The following is a 16,264-nucleotide window of genomic DNA, read 5'->3' on the forward strand; positions in this document are numbered from 1 at the left end:
TCTCCTCATCCCTTAGCAAGTTTCATCCATCTTGAATTAAATTTTACCAGTAAGTTAACGAAGTGGGACTTATTTTTAGTACATTAATTTAAAATAAACTTGAAGAACTGATTCCCGCCACCAGAACGTTCTAACTCGACCTTCTTTTAGTTCCCAGAACGTTCTTTTAAGTTTTTGGTTCGCCAGGAACATGAAAACAACATTAGTTTTTGGGTTGTAAAGTGTTTACATAGAAGGATAATTGTGTGCCTGAGTGGATACTATTTGATATTAGACGACCAGTTTTAGTATATTTGATGTTTTTATGCGGTGATAAACATTCTTTACAGAATACTGATAAACCAGCTTGATGTGCGATAAGAACTGGTAAAATGTCCCATGACATAGATTTATATTCAGTCTATATCACCTTTATAGTAAACAAACAGTTATTCGTGTCATTAGATCAATACATGCATCGGTTATGTCTCTAAAGCTTAGTTTGCACCCTACCTAGGCAGCATATTGGCGCGTCATGTAATGTTTGAAGTGATGCGTATAACATTGTAGCGCGTACATGTAAACTCCAAAACACTGCACTCGCCTACTGCATGTCGCTTTTACTGTTGCTGTTTAGCTAGTTATGATGATTCTGTGTATTGAGACACCACCTGTGTCAGTCAGCGCTACTGTGTCACCGCTGAGGTCGCTGTTATTCCAGTGGACTTCAGTCTGACGCCGGACACACTGAGAGGAACGACAGCGGCTTTGGAAAAGGGAATATTCAGCATCGAGGAGGGAATCTGTCACCGCTAACCGGGACAGTCTGTCGCTCCTCTGTCCTCAAAGGAAGCTGCTCTTACCGGATTTACACAATGTGAGCGACTTTGCTTACTTTAATTGTTGCGTGGCTTTGTAGTAACTAAATGTTTGTCGTTAGGCATAAGCTGTGTTTAATTGCCTGTACAGTGGCGCGCTAGCATGCTGCTAATGAATGTGTTCATATTATCAGTACACTGAGTTTTACATGTCATTTATTTTCGCACTATTTTGTTTAGAAGGCAAAGTTTAATTGTGAGATATGGCAACGAGCAGTTCGGTTAACAAACTATCAGCAATGCATGTATATCAGCTATATTTATATTCATTCCTAATGTTGCTTTTGATTGCTTTGGATCTGTTACTTACTTTGTTTCATTGAGAGCTTTCCTTAGTTGTGTTTTGTAAAGTGTGTGTGTGACCAAAGTTTTCCAGAAAATTAGTTAAGGCAGTATGCCATGGAAACTCGACAGGATGTGTGCATTCTTAACGAGTGTAACTTTTTTTGTTCTGAAGTTGTGGAAACCATAGACCAAGGTAACGTTAGTTATTTGTGTTCCAGCCGTATGAAAGATGGATCCTTTAAACGCTGAATTAGGTGACTGTAAACTGAAGTTTGTGCGCATGCGCGACTGCTCTGGTTAAACGTCGTAACGGTTCCACCTTTATAATCCCTCAAGGGTCATTCTACAAAATGTGTGTCGTTTAAAGCTGTTAATACTTGCATACATACACGTATATGCATGACAACAACATGGCTATAGCAGCTAGCATTTAAAAGGATTTTGGTGAGACTTTTGATTTTTTAAAAAATTATAATAAAAACGTGTAAGGCATCAAAACGTTGCAGTTCATTCATCCATTCATGCATTGGTCACGTTATTTTAAGGCAAAATTATTGCTATTAACAGATCATTAATTAAGTTGACTTGTAGTTTAAAGAACTTAACCTAGTTTGCTGCTTTCAAATAGTAAGGTAGTTGTTGGTTTTGGTTGTTGGGTAATGTTAGTTTATAGTGAGAATTGGTTCGTAAACTAGTATTACCTTTTCCACTCATTGTTGCAATTTTGCAAATATTATTTAAGAGATGTCTTTAATATAGTAATTTGTATTGCTGTCTTGTCATATTAGTGTCATATATAATATAATGTAATATAATATAATATAATATATATATATATATATATTATATATATATATCTATATATATATATATATATATATATATATATATATATATATATATATATATTGTTTTTATTAAGACTGAATCTTGCTGATGCATTTTGTCAATGCAGCATGAAAAATGCAGACCTGTAGCCAGCCTGGTGAAAGGGGTAGTTTTTTTTTTTTTTCTCAAAAAGTGGACTTTTTTGCAGTTATTCGCCTCATTTTCTTTTCATTTGAGGTTTAAATACTGCATTTTTTAAAGTGTCATTTTAACCACTACATTTTCTGCATTAGTTTGTTGGGTGGTCATCATTACCACAATTTTGAATGCACCAAAAACATTTCCTAATTATTTAGAATAAAGAAATATTTAAAAAAATATTTATTATTTTTAAAATACAAATTTATCACACCATATATCATTATAAAAAAGGAATCTGTTAAAGTTTTACATTTAAAAACTGTAGGATAAACAACATACGGGTGCGTTTCCGAAAACTATCGTTAGCCAACTAAGGTCGCAAGTTCCCTATTACAAACATAGTTCATTAATTTGATGTTTCCCAAAACCGTCGTTCCAACGAACATTCGCAAACTTGTGCACTTGCAACTACACCTCTGGAGCTGTAGGATTTTTTAAATTTCCTAATAAATAATAAATATAAAGTTTTATTTCTTAATAAATATCCTCGTTATTTATTTATATGATTTATATATGATTTTAGAATACGTGTTAGCTTTTGTAAGTGATTTTATGTTTAAGAATTGAATATGTAGTGTTCTCAATAATATTTGTAAAGAAAACATAGGCCCTATACAGTATAATGTATGTGCCATATACATATATTTCAATTAATATAGAAAACAAGTGCATGTTTTCACCAAACTAATATTGGATTTTTTTAAATGCATGTGCGTGTAAAATAATATAATCTACACAAGGAAATTATGGGGATCTTTTCTAAAGAAGTTGTTTTTCCACCCTGTTTAGAGCATCATTATGGTCGTTTTACGTTATAACTAACATGGTTCAAATGTTGGATCTGCGACAGAAACTACGGGTTTTGGGAAACACTCGTCACAACATCGTTCTTTTCCCAAACGATGCATCGTACTATGATAGTTCAGCTACAAGTTACGTCGTTGTTTGGGAAAAGCACCCCTGGCTAGCACGTTTAACTTTCCACTGTGTGAATTTGGCCATTTGAATAATAAAAAACGAAAACAATAATAATAGTAATAATAATAATACTAATAATGTAGAGCTTCCCATTTTTTGTGGTCTTTCTTGTAAAATAGTACATTTGAAACTTCACAGATAACAACAATAGCCTAATTAATATTAAAATGAACTTTAATATGTGTCAGAATTACCTTTTAGTGCTTCATCCCTTTTTATTGGTATTTTTTTTTTCTTTTTTTTTTCATTCTAGAAGGTCTAAAATTTAGAATAAGTTACATGTAAACTGTATTCTCTATTTAACAACAATAGAGTAGGTCAGTAGTGAAAGATGAAAGATAACCGTGATTATTCCACACACTGGAATCATACAACTAAAATCTATAATCATTGAATCCCTAGATGTGACTATTTCGAATGATCACATTGCCATATTGATGCTGAAACAATATATTGTACAGTCCTTTGATACAGTACAGTACAGTTTTAGTGAAAAATACTAGCACAACTTGTAGGTTGAAATGTAAAATAAGCCCATTTCATGAGCTCAAACCGGTGCCCTGTTTCTCTAACCAAGACATCACTGCAATATAATGCAGAAATATCCTGCTGAGGAAACACAATTATGCAAATGCTTCTGAACTAATCATTAATATAATGGCTTTCCTAAGTTATACATAATCAGCATTGTGGCGTTTGATCCACATTAGTTTTAGTTGCCAACTAGAAGCAGCTTGCGTACTAACAAATAACATTTGGCTTGCTTAATTTTTCCAGTTCTTGCATATATGAACGCTAATTTGAATATTTATAAGGCACCAAAAGCACAGTGAAATGTTGGCTTTGGAAGTCCCAACGACACTGGCCTCTTTGCATCCTGTTGCGTCCTGTTTTTCATATCCTCTGGCTATAAAGAGAGCAAGGGGAGAGGAAGGAGGGGGAGTTTTGTGTGGTACAGGAAACTCATGTAGCCCTTTGACCCCGAAACATCTCCTATGACAACACCTGTCCTGCCACGCACATAATTACTGCCTGTGCAATTACTCATCTCTCTGGGAACATCTCGCTGCAAATTTGCGAAGCTTTAGATAGAACAGTGTTATTTGATGAGGAGCAATGAGCCAAAAATGTGGAAGAAGAAATGCGCGTTGTTGACTGTCACAGTATGCGGACACGGAATGTGTTTCTCACAGTTTTGTTGGTATTTTGAATCTGTTGATTCTTGTGGAAGAAATGGTAGATCAGCCACACTTTCATTGCCAAGTATACCTGTACATTTCAAGCTCTTGTAGAGTTCAGAAATAATGGTTGTTTGGTTTTATTAATTAATTAATTAATTAATTAATTTATTTATTTATTTATTTATTTAAATTTAAGTTAGTTTGTTAGATAACAATAATTATAAATTATTATTATTATTTTTAATAATAATATTGTTTATTATTATTATTATTATTATTATTATTATTATTATTTTATTTGTATATTTTATTATATTTCTATTTTATTTGTTAGGTCATAGGAGCCTATTTTTTGTATATTTAGTTTTTATTTATGTATTAGCCCTTTTATTTAATTATCATTAATTATTATTATTATTATTATTATTATTATTAATATTTATTTATTTTTATTACTGGGAAACACCGATAAACTCTTTCACACACATACAATATAGACAATTTAGCTTACCCAATTTATTTAATTTTTGCCGTATTATTATTTCATTTGTATATTTTATATTTCTATTATTTTTTGTGTATATTTGTGTATATTTAATAATTTATTTACTTATTTTACTTATTAGCCTATAATAATAATAATAATAGTAGTAGTAGTAATAATAATATTAATAATAATAATAATTATAATAATATGTAGAATTTTTTATCATATTTGTATTTTATTTTATTTTTATTAGCCTATTTTGTGTATATTTTGTTTTATTTGATTTATTCTTGTACTAGCTCATTATTTATTTATTTATTTATTTACTTGTATGTTTTTGCACCTCGCTAGGCCCAATGTTCTAGTGTTAGTCAGTGTTGCTAGGCAATTTTGGTCCAAAGGTCCTACTTTTATTTTCCCTTTTATCTCCTAATCCCTTGTTTCGATGTCTCAGGCATTGTCAACTAACAAAGCCTTTCTCCTCCAATGGGCATCTGTACAGAAATAACAATAAAAGCTTTTATTGCAGCTCCATCGTTGTGACACAATTATTACAAAGCTTTTATGAAAATGAAATGTTTTGCTAGTATATCATACTACTGTATGATTCATTTAGTTCAATAACTGATGTAATGGATGTTATTTAAAAAACACTGTGGAAAGATCTGTGGCGTTTACAGGATAAATCTGGATCTATGTTGCTCTACAGTTTACTCTGATATCTACTACGGGTCTTGCTTATCTGTGTGTCTTTTTTCTTCTTTTCCATTGCACTTTCTTTTGTAGACATGAAAGGACTATTCAGTTTACATAATGCTGGCTAGAATGATTAACTATGGGGACCATAATGTTGTACAATAGCTGCCGACCATTGTAATCTATTGAAATTTTGGAAAATCTAAATGATTGTATCACATAAAATTTGGACACGTTTTTAAAAATGCTTTAAATTTACATTTTTTTCGCATGAATAACTTAATAGATTCTTTTCACATTTCCGGGTTCTCAGCAGTGAAGTCATCATAGTTGGGTAACTAGTACAACAGAGTTGGGAGAGTACAACAATTTTTTTTTTTTTACAATTCTATTTATCTATTATCTGAGATAATAAAAGAAAAATGCCATGATGGTGTTATCAAGACTTTCAGAAAAAGGAATAAAATAGTGTGAGACTGATGATGGCAGAAAATAATGTCAAATTTACTCTAAGACCCATAGACACTGCATTAGAAACACCTCGCATAAGCTTTTCATAAGTTTTTGTAATTTGATATAAAGATGATATAATACATGCACAAATGCATATCAATGTTCATACATTTTTTTAAATATTTAAAACTTTCAAGGATTTAAGATTATGATGATCGTTAAACACCAGTCTTATAAAAAAGGGTCCGTATATGTGGTCCTAAAATGACCATGTTAAGAGTCATTCATAGATTGATAAAACATTATAAAGGAAAGCCAAGTTCTGTGATCATTTTCTCACCCTCCACTTATTTCAAACCTGTTTGAGTTTCTTTCTTCTGTTAAAAAAAGAAGATATTTTGAGGAAAGCTGAAGACTTAAACATTGACTTGGATAGTATTTGTTTTTCTACAATCGAGCTAAGTGGTTTCATGCTTTCTGCTAAATGAGGAGTCTCAAACTCAAATTGCGGGGGCCATTTCAGTGGCTGACAATTTATAGAAGGGCCGTTTTAACATTCAAGTACAAGAAAAAACATAATTGATGCATTTTAGGACAACAAACATGATGTTTATATTTCAAGCATTACCTGTTATTAGTGATAATGCAAATCAGCACATTTATCATGTCACACATCAGCTACTGAAATATATCTGTGGTTGTTGTGTGTATGGCCAAGCATTAGACATACACTCAGTCATTCTTCCACAGACGATAGAGTCAAAACTTTTGCTTTTATTTCTTGTTGTATATACTGAAGGGGTAGTTTAAATTGCTATGAAAATACTACAAATAATAGGTATAATTATTATTCTGTCCCAACCAATTGTATTGTCCCAATAGCGTAAGAACAGCAGAAAGCAGTTTGGGTAACTTAAGTGACTTTACTAGCAACGGCTCTTCTCAATATCTTTCTTTTTTTTTGTAAAAGTACAACAAAGAGGGGAAAATTATGTACATATTCACATTTACTTAAGTTCAATTAAACTGGCAGTACAGTTTACTAATGTACATAGTTTTTATGCAAATCTTAATAAGCATATGAGGAAAATCTATTAAATGAAACTATTTAAAGTGAAAATTAGCTAAATTATCATATTTGTTACACCACAGTCATAACGTGTAAGCAATGAAGTGTTTGTACAACAAAAAATACAAATGGTATAAAACTGATAATAATCAAATGACCCTTAAATATAAAAAAAAATAGAGTTTTAGTAAAAATAAAGCACTCAAGTACATATTTTAACGTTTAAATCAGCCCCAGAATTACAACACGTGTGTTACTCTCGGCCGCACACTGAAAGAAAATGAAAGTAAAACTAATCAGAATGCAGTACTTTAAATGTCGACTAGGTGGTGGGCTGAATCTCGTTATATTTTGACGTCAGTTGTGGGCTGGAGGGAGGAGGCGGCGGGCCAACAGTTTAAGACCCCTGTGCTAAGTAAATAATTTTGTTTATTTAGTTAGTTTTAGAACCACTTGAGGGGGAGTAAATGGTGAGTAAATTTCCATTCCGCTGTGGAACCCCTACTTTATTATGTAAAAAGTACAGAATTTCACATGTACTTTTTTCTTTTGAATTTTGCAGTCAAAATAGCATTTTAAATGGCTAAACAAAGTTAAACAAAGTTCTCCTTTTTAAAAAAACTTGCCCTTAGATCTTTTTTCCCTTGTCTTGTTTTAACAGCATTCTGTGTGAACCAGCTGCCTCTACATTTTTATTTCATTTTGAATTTCATGTTTTTGTCTTGGTTACAATTTATTGATTAAAATCAATCATATTTTTCGGAACTATGAAAGTGTTCGATTTTCTTTTACCATTTAAAGTATTTCTGTAAATATATTTTAAGATGTGAAATGGTTACTGTACGAGCAGCTTTTGAGAGTTCTTGTTCTTAAATAATGAGCCAACCGATGTTGAAACACAATGAGCAGAAATCAGTACTGCTGAAACTGCTGCCCTTCATTTACACACCAAAAATTGCCAAATTCTCTGACATTGCTTGTTGCAGTAAATTCCATGCAGGGACAGTGTCCTAGTTAATAGCTAGCTCCAGCACATGGTAAAAAGTCAGCCTGAATATCTTTAACCTAAAAAGAAAGAATGTTTATTTAATAAAAGAAATTAATGAAAAAAAACAGTCAGTATTTGTTAATCACTTCTGTAGATCTGAACTCAGTGATTATAGCTCGATTAATACCGTGTTTTTCTTTTTAATATATATATATATATTTACACCTTATTTAACTGTCTAAAATACTCCTGATCTCTTTAAAATGATTTAATAAAGCATTTTAGCCATTAATAACCGACAGAAAATATCATAGAAAAGCCAAGTCAATTGACCTTGAGCACCAAATCTTGACCAAAAGATTTAGTGATCCATAATTAAAATATGTCCTCGTTATTACAAAGACTTACAGTACAAATATGCTGAATAAACAGGTCATTGCATTTTAGCACATATCAAACATCCAATTTCCCCAAGACTCCCAGAACTGAGCGTTCAGAGAGAAGTAGTGTGGCAGATAGTTTTCTGATAAGCACAACGCTCCAGAACAGAAGCATATGCCTCATTCTGAAGCCTTTGTTCTCTTCTAAAGACTTGAGTGATTGGCACAGATACTTTGCTGAGCCTGTTATGAGGTTTGTTAGCAAGCTTGAAAATTGATAATTGCGCCGTGGGGAACTCTTGGGACTGGGCCATCATCAGAGTGCCAGAGAATGTGGAAATGTTGCTCCGTACCCAACCTGGCTCAGTCATCCTGTCCTAGCTCACTCACACACCAGACATCTTTGAGGAGAAATCAGCGGCTGTACTCTTGTCAGGTATAATAACACCCTTGCGATTAGCCATTATTGCTTTTGTAAACTTTTGACAGCAGTTCAGTTGCAGGTCACGCCGTTTGCAACTCCCAGTGGATCTTAACAGACGACTTGAGAAATATCACTCCATCTTAATGGGGAATTATATTGAATGCTGTGAGAAGTCTGTGGTTTATTGTTGAATCAGAAGAAGAGAGAGAGAGATCAGATACGGCCACAAGCTGTTCTCTCAGATGAGCAGTGACTTAAATCCACTATTACAGGATAAGCCCATACCTGAATGGAATAACAAGACCATTGAAAAAACATGGAGCAACAGACCTGGAGACTGAAATACCTTGACAGCTTCTGTCAACACAATGCATTATTTGAACCACAGTCGATTGCTCATAGGTCTAACAAAGGCTTAATTCTCCAAAACATCATTATGCACAATTAAAGTGTTTTTTTTACCTTATTTTTTTACAGTTTATAAACTGAAAGAGTTTTATTACACAAAATTCACTTTTTAGTGTTTGAAAACCAATGTTGGTCCACTGTTGTAAAAATCCACATCTCTTTTAATAAACCAGAAGAAGTGTCTGGAAAAACATTTTTTATTGTTGAGCTAGTCTTTTAGGTGCCTTTTACATGGGATTCTCCGATTGATCGGTCGAAGATCAGTATTGGCTGATAATCACATTTTATGACTTGATTGGTGCTCGCTGATCTGGGGTTCATTTCCCAAACAAGGACATAACTTGTGGCGGAACTATCATAGCACGATGCATCGTTTGGGAAAAGAGCGATGTAGTGAGGAGTGTTTCCTAAAACTGTAGTTGCTTTGTCGCAGATCCATCGTTTGAACCATGTTAGTTGTAACGTAAAACGTCTATAATGACGCTTTAATCGGGGTGGAGTAACAACTTCTTTAGAGAAAAACCCCATACTTTTTTTGTGCAAATTATAAATTGTTTTACACAATAAAAAATCTAATATTAGTTTCAGTAAAAACATGCACTTGTTTTCCAAACTAATTTAAATATATGTAAACCGCACACCACGTATAGGGCCTATATATGTTTCCTTTTCAAATATTATTGAGAATATGCTCTATTCTAAAACATAAACCCACTTAGTTCCATGTACTATAATCTCATATATAAATTATATAAATTGTTAGGCTAATGGTTGTCATTTACAGTTGGAAATTTATTAAGAAAAGAAAAAAACTACTTATAATTTAGAATAATAATTATTATTATTATTAAGTAGAATATTGTTTATTTATTTTTTTGAAAGTCTACTTTTACAATTTGACACATTCAAACCTCTGCAGAAATGTTCTAACCAACAGGCCCATATCGTATATTACAGATACATTCATTCATTCATTCATTCATTCATTCATTCATTCTTCCATCTGCAACCCATCACTGGGAAACATCCATTCACACCCATTCACACACATACATGACGCCCTAGTACAGATACATTTCTTAATAAATAACCTTCTATAAATTTAAAACCATTAACCTATGCTATATGTTTTTGCTTCACATGTGTTTGTTTATGAGTTTACAACTCTGGTTATCTACAGCGCCACGACACGCGAGCAATGTTTCCAAGTTGCATTGTCAGTCATTTTTCCTGCTAATTGTTTTATCTATATTTTTGTGTGAAGCTGTTTCAGACCATTACATGTATGCAACATCCTTAATTTATTCTCTTAGGTGATCTCATGCATAGAGGGAAAATGTGCTTTTACAATGGCAAAGATATATAAAGCTTGAAGCATCAGAATCTGTACTCAGTATCGGCTGATCACAATGACGAGGAATCGCAAATAAAACAAACAAACAAAGAGTTACATTAAATTTGAATTCACAATCTGGAAACCATCCCCATCACTCTCCCTCAGATGGGTTGGTGGGCCAAATCAAAGGTTACCATGGGCCAGCTTTGGCCCCCGGGCCCTAGTTTGGGCTTCTCTGCTTTAAACATTGGCTGTATACATTTTAATATTAAAAAACTGCAATGTAATATGAGCCTGATCGACATGACGAGACTAATGCCTACTCTGTAAATTTTTTTTATTACAAAACGTCATGAAAATAAATGCTTTTATATTACTTTAATATTAATCTGTTAATCAACTACTATTTTTTTAGGTAAACAAAGTTTAACTTAATATTTTTAGCTAATTTAACTGACTTTAGTTGAATAGACTATAAGGGCAGAGACACACCAAGCAGACATTGGTCAGGCTAGTTGGTTTAGTGGGTTCCAGACGTCAGCTCTTATCAAGTTAACATCAGAACTAGGCATGGGCTGGTATAAGATTTTGATGGTATGATAACCTTGGATATAAATATTACGGTTGTACAGTATCACGTTATTGCGATTACTACTTTAAAAGAAGTTATTTTTAAATGTCTGGATAAAAAACAAAACCTTTTTTCCCTTTGAACACAATATATTTTATTTTGAGAAACATTTAAAATATTTTTGAGCAGTAAACATTTCAGGCTGAATAATTCAAATGAATCATTGACTTCTGCTGTCTTCATTAGTTTCAAAAACACAGACTTATTTACAATTGTTAGAGATACTGTTGTCCTTAAAAAACATGTAACATTACACATACCTTAGGAACGGTATTACAGAAAATATTTGCGGTTTTAAAACCTTGACTTTTCCAAACCACGGTATACCTTGAAAACGGTTATCATCTCATGCCTAATCAGAACTTGTTGACCTGATTCAGGATGGCAAATTGGCATCGGCCATCAGCTGAAGAGAGTGCTTTGATTGGTTATTCATCAACAGAGTGTTGGTGGGACGTAGTGAAGTGACGTAGCAGGTAAACAGAATCCCTGAGTGACAATTACTGGTACTAAATGCTGCTTTGTTTAAACGTTGTTCATGTCAGAAGTTTGTTTTCCATTTGTGGAATGAGAAAACAGACAATTTCCCCCCGTGGAATGGTGAAGACACATCCTCTTGTGCAGGAGCAGAACACTGCTCTCGATTCGGCTTGTAGACAGCTATAATTTTTTACAGTGCAGTTCACACTACATGATTTTAACTATTGTCAGTTTGCTGTGTTATTCATACTACATGACTTGATTTAGTGTCTTTAAGTCCTTGAGGTACGAGACAATATGTTCCACTAGAGGGGTGCATGCACTTATCTGACAAAAACCAGCCCCCAAACCACAGCGAATGAGCTGTTCAGTGCGCTTGAATGAGTAGAAAACTATTGGCTGCTTGTGTGATCATGACCTACATCACTGACACGCAGCCAGACAGCTTTCAGCAGTAGTTGATTATAGCTCTAAAAGCACTAAAGGAAGCATTTGAAAGCCACTTAAATCAGCGGATCTGTTAATTAATCGATTGCTCCTATATCTGCACGGTTAATAGACATTACTTTCATATGCTATCGTATCGTCTCATTGTGGAATCATGGTGAAGCAAGTGAACTGATGAACATTGCAGCCAATCATAGGCATTTCTCATGGCTGCCAATTATATTTTCAAGGTCAGGAGAGAAGAAAAGGCGGCCGCAGAAGTCTTCACAGCAACATTGACACCTTCAAATGGCGTTAAAAGTGTCCCATATTGTATTTATAAGGTATAATTCACCCAAAATGTCATTTCTGTCTTCATGTAATGATGTATTCACGGTCACGACATCGCACGTGAGCTGACGCACTGTTTGTTTACGCGCGTTCACGCAAATGACGCCTACTTTAGTGAACACAACCTGCATATGCTTTGAATAACAGGTAATAAAGTTGTTAGTAACATTCAGTTTGTTGCACAGAGCGATCATTTGAGGGCTGTGCGGGAGGTTTGATTTGCATGTATGTGTTTTTTTATCACAGTGACGGCAGTCATGAGCCGGACTAGGAAATGAAAGTGAAACCTGTGCGCACATCATTTAAATGATCATATCGCATTTTATTGTTATAATTGCGACAAGCATTTGATATGTTTTTTCTTTCATAGCGAACACAGTGTTGTGCATGAAAATAAATGTTTACTGTGTCAGTATAACAACCCTAGCCTATATATAATGGAAATATAATTGTCTAATAATGTTGTCAATGACAGATGACAAGCACATGTCTTAAACAAAATAAACCTAAACTTCAGAAATATGAATAGTAATATTCTGATGTCATCATTTTACTGTGAATTAACAAACAGGACATATTGAAAGTCTGTTCAAGTTCACCATAAAACAAAATTTAGCATTTTAAGCAACAGTAGACCCACACATAAGCCTAATATTATTATTGTTGTTTTACCATATGCTTGAGAATGAACAATAATAATAGGCTAATCATATTAACCTTTATTTTACATTTACAGACTCGTGAGAAAGAATCGTATCTTGATTTTAAGCAAAAAAAAAAAGAAATCATGATTCACATCTTTGCCAGAATCGTGCAGCCCTAGATGATACAACAAACATGATGTCAAAAATAAGGTATAATCTGTAAGGTATTTTCCTGAGGTACACCTGAAACCTATACTATGATTATTATATAATCTATATAGTATTAACTGATCTTGTTACGAGTCATAACAGGTCCCCTTTAAGACACTGTAGTGGTGGCTCAAGTAATGATGTTCATACTTAGGGTCATGACACAGCATCATCGTGTCAAAAAGCCTGAAGTTCTCTGCTCGTATCTTACCCTAAAAACTGTGCTTGTACACATTATATCCGCAAGCATCAATCTATCTGTTATTCAGAAATGGAAAATGACAGTATGACACAACTCATGAACAAAGCACCTGATGATATGAGACTGTCTGGTGCATAAGGAGAGGAAAGAGTGTGCCACCTAGAGTTGGTTTGTCATGCCCACTCACCTGGATTAAGCACATGAAGAATCAGACGGTGTTTTTCAGAAACATTGAATGTTGATTTAAAAAAAAAAGTGTTGGAGGTGAGAGAGTGCGTTCTACAGGTGGTTTGTGAAGTCCACTCAATTGTGTGGAGCATTTTTAGACTTGCAGAATAGGAGTGCTGATAAGAAAGCATCTGGTAAATTTTGAATTTCAGTGATGCTGATCACTTTTTAAATTCCAGATGGCTTAAATGTTGTTCCTAAAATATTTGTGTATTGGAATGCTCAGATAAGCCGAAGTAAAATTAGAGCAGCCTTCTGTCTGTGATGTTTTGAATTCTTGCGTGCTTTCATTACTTTCTCTTTTATTGTTTTTTTTTCTTTTTTATTGTTTTCTCTTTTTTTGCTCTGACTTATTTGCTAAACTGAACATCCAGTAGATGTGATTTCTCTCAGTGACTGCCCTAACAAGTACAATGTGCACACACACAATGAGGCAAGGGCAAGATTACAGTACCATCAGTAGAATTTTCAGTCTTGGTAAATTCAAAAACACTTGTTCAAGGAGATCCAATCAGATAGGCACTTCAATACAGGAAGATCACTGTAGTTTGTAGTTTCCAGCAATCAGGACTAGATCGCTGGTGATTGTGACATTGTACTTTCACAGACTTGTTTCCATATATATTATATCTTATACAACATACTTTTAAACTACTATCAGGTCAATAAGCCACTTTGTTTGTTAAACTGCAGAGTTGAATTTTCAACAACAATGGTAATGGTGGACATAAGAGACTTCAACAACAAAATGGAGACTTCAGCCTTCCCCTCTCCTGACCCTCTTTGCATAGGGGTTTCACATGTTGATTGGGGATCTCTCAAAGTTTTATGCTGTTCGAAGTTTATGTGGTCAGAAAAACTAGATGCGTTCGTTCATGTTGGGTCTTGTATATGTCTTAGTTTACCTATCGAGGTTAAGGAAGTTTGAGTGATCTGGTTGGTGTTTACTCAGTGTATTTTTCGATATAGGATCTGACTAGATCTGTATACTTAATTTATTTGCCTAGCAACATCACCCGACACTCTAGCAACCACTTAAAGAACTCTAAATTCCACAATTTCAGTCAAACGACAAGTCATCTATTGTTTTTATGCTCTGAAGTGTGCTCATCGGCACCTCCTTTGCACAATTGATGTGGTTTTTGACAAAGCCTGCACCGCAGCAGGATCCACACTCACAACCCTTACAACCCAGAAGTCCTTTAAAAAAACAATCAGGCAACAGAGTTCACAATGCTGATGAGCAACATGTTGGAGAAGAAAGAATTTAGGGTTGTCAAATGTACCAACATATCATACTGAAATGTAAAAAATGTTAACAAATTTTAATATTTCGTTAACATTTGGGTGCTGTTGAGCCAATGTGACTCATTACTTCATCTCTTTTTACCACTGTTCATCAACTACAGATAAATGAACATTTGGAGTGTTTGAAAGCTGCGTCTATCAGCTGATGTGTCTATGAGCTGATATTTGAGTAATCCACTGATGGATCAGCTGATAGATGCAGCTTTCAGACATTTTGATGTCTGTGTATCTGTGTTTGTGGCTGGTGAAGAATGGTAAATAATGCATTTGGAATCCAGTAAAACTGAGAGCTTTCATAACCCCAGAAAACACTTCAACAGACAGCGTAATGTTAGAACAATGACATGAACATAAAATAGCAAACTGCCATTCAGAATCAAGCTGTTCACAGTCACTATACATCTACATAGTGTTCATCAAAACACAGAGATTAGCATGGATCTGCCTTGTGTAAAACAAATAAACTTTCAACTTTGTTTACAGCACAAGAGGAGTTTGAACCATACTAATAAAGGCTATTTCTGAGATTATTTTTTTTAATGTAATGTGATGGATGCTTTACAAAGGAGATGAGGATGAAGGGTTTATTAAAGAATGGTCAGACAAGCAATGGTCAACAGGGTCAAACAGATGTATACAGGCAATCCAGAGTCGTGGTCATTAAATAGGTGGGTGGTCAAAAGGCAGACAGCAGACAGGAATAAACAATAAAACATGGCAGGGGTCTAACACGGCAAGGCAAGGCAAGGCAAGGAAAAAGTGTTGTAATGTCACAAACAGTAAAACAAGACTCAGCCAAGGTGTGTGTGTGTGTGTGTGTGTGCTGTGTTTCAAGTCCAGTTCAAAACAATCCTCTGCCTGTGTGTGTGTGTAATCAAAGTGAAACTGGAACCAGTGTGTACGAAGTGACAGAATTTGTAGTTCGTTAAGTGACAGAATTGTAGTCCAGGTGAAGGTGCGTGTTTACCAACAATCTGCAACCGCTAGCTCGCTGGTGATCATTGTTCTTTCTGTTTAGAAATGACGTCTATAACACGCTAACATGAAATGTGAAAATGCAACTGTAAAGAATGTGACTCTGCACTTGACTGGAACGCATTAAAGTCAGAAGTGAGACATTTCAGATCTAAAATTCCCACCTCCGACTGTTTCTGGACTACAGAATTATACTATTCACGATTCACATTCACAAGTAGCTAGGGGTGTAATGGAT

At 34.2% G+C, this 16,264-nt stretch overlaps 1 protein-coding gene across 2 annotated transcripts in view; it reads left to right on the forward strand.

Moving 5' to 3' along the window:
* The first annotated feature begins 689 nt into the window (after window positions 1-689).
* The window catches only part of myo6b (myosin VIb), a 149,522-nt gene continuing 133,947 nt past the window's right edge, over window positions 690-16,264 (forward strand). For both annotated transcript variants that reach the window (XM_056476720.1, XM_056476719.1), the window contains exon 1: window positions 690-856. The gene's annotated coding sequence lies outside the window, so the exon portion shown is untranslated. The remainder of the gene's footprint in view (window positions 857-16,264) is intronic.

The sequence above is a fragment of the Danio aesculapii genome, chromosome 17 (genome assembly GCF_903798145.1).
Source record: "Danio aesculapii chromosome 17, fDanAes4.1, whole genome shotgun sequence".
In the NCBI taxonomy this organism is placed as follows: domain Eukaryota; kingdom Metazoa; phylum Chordata; class Actinopteri; order Cypriniformes; family Danionidae; genus Danio; species Danio aesculapii.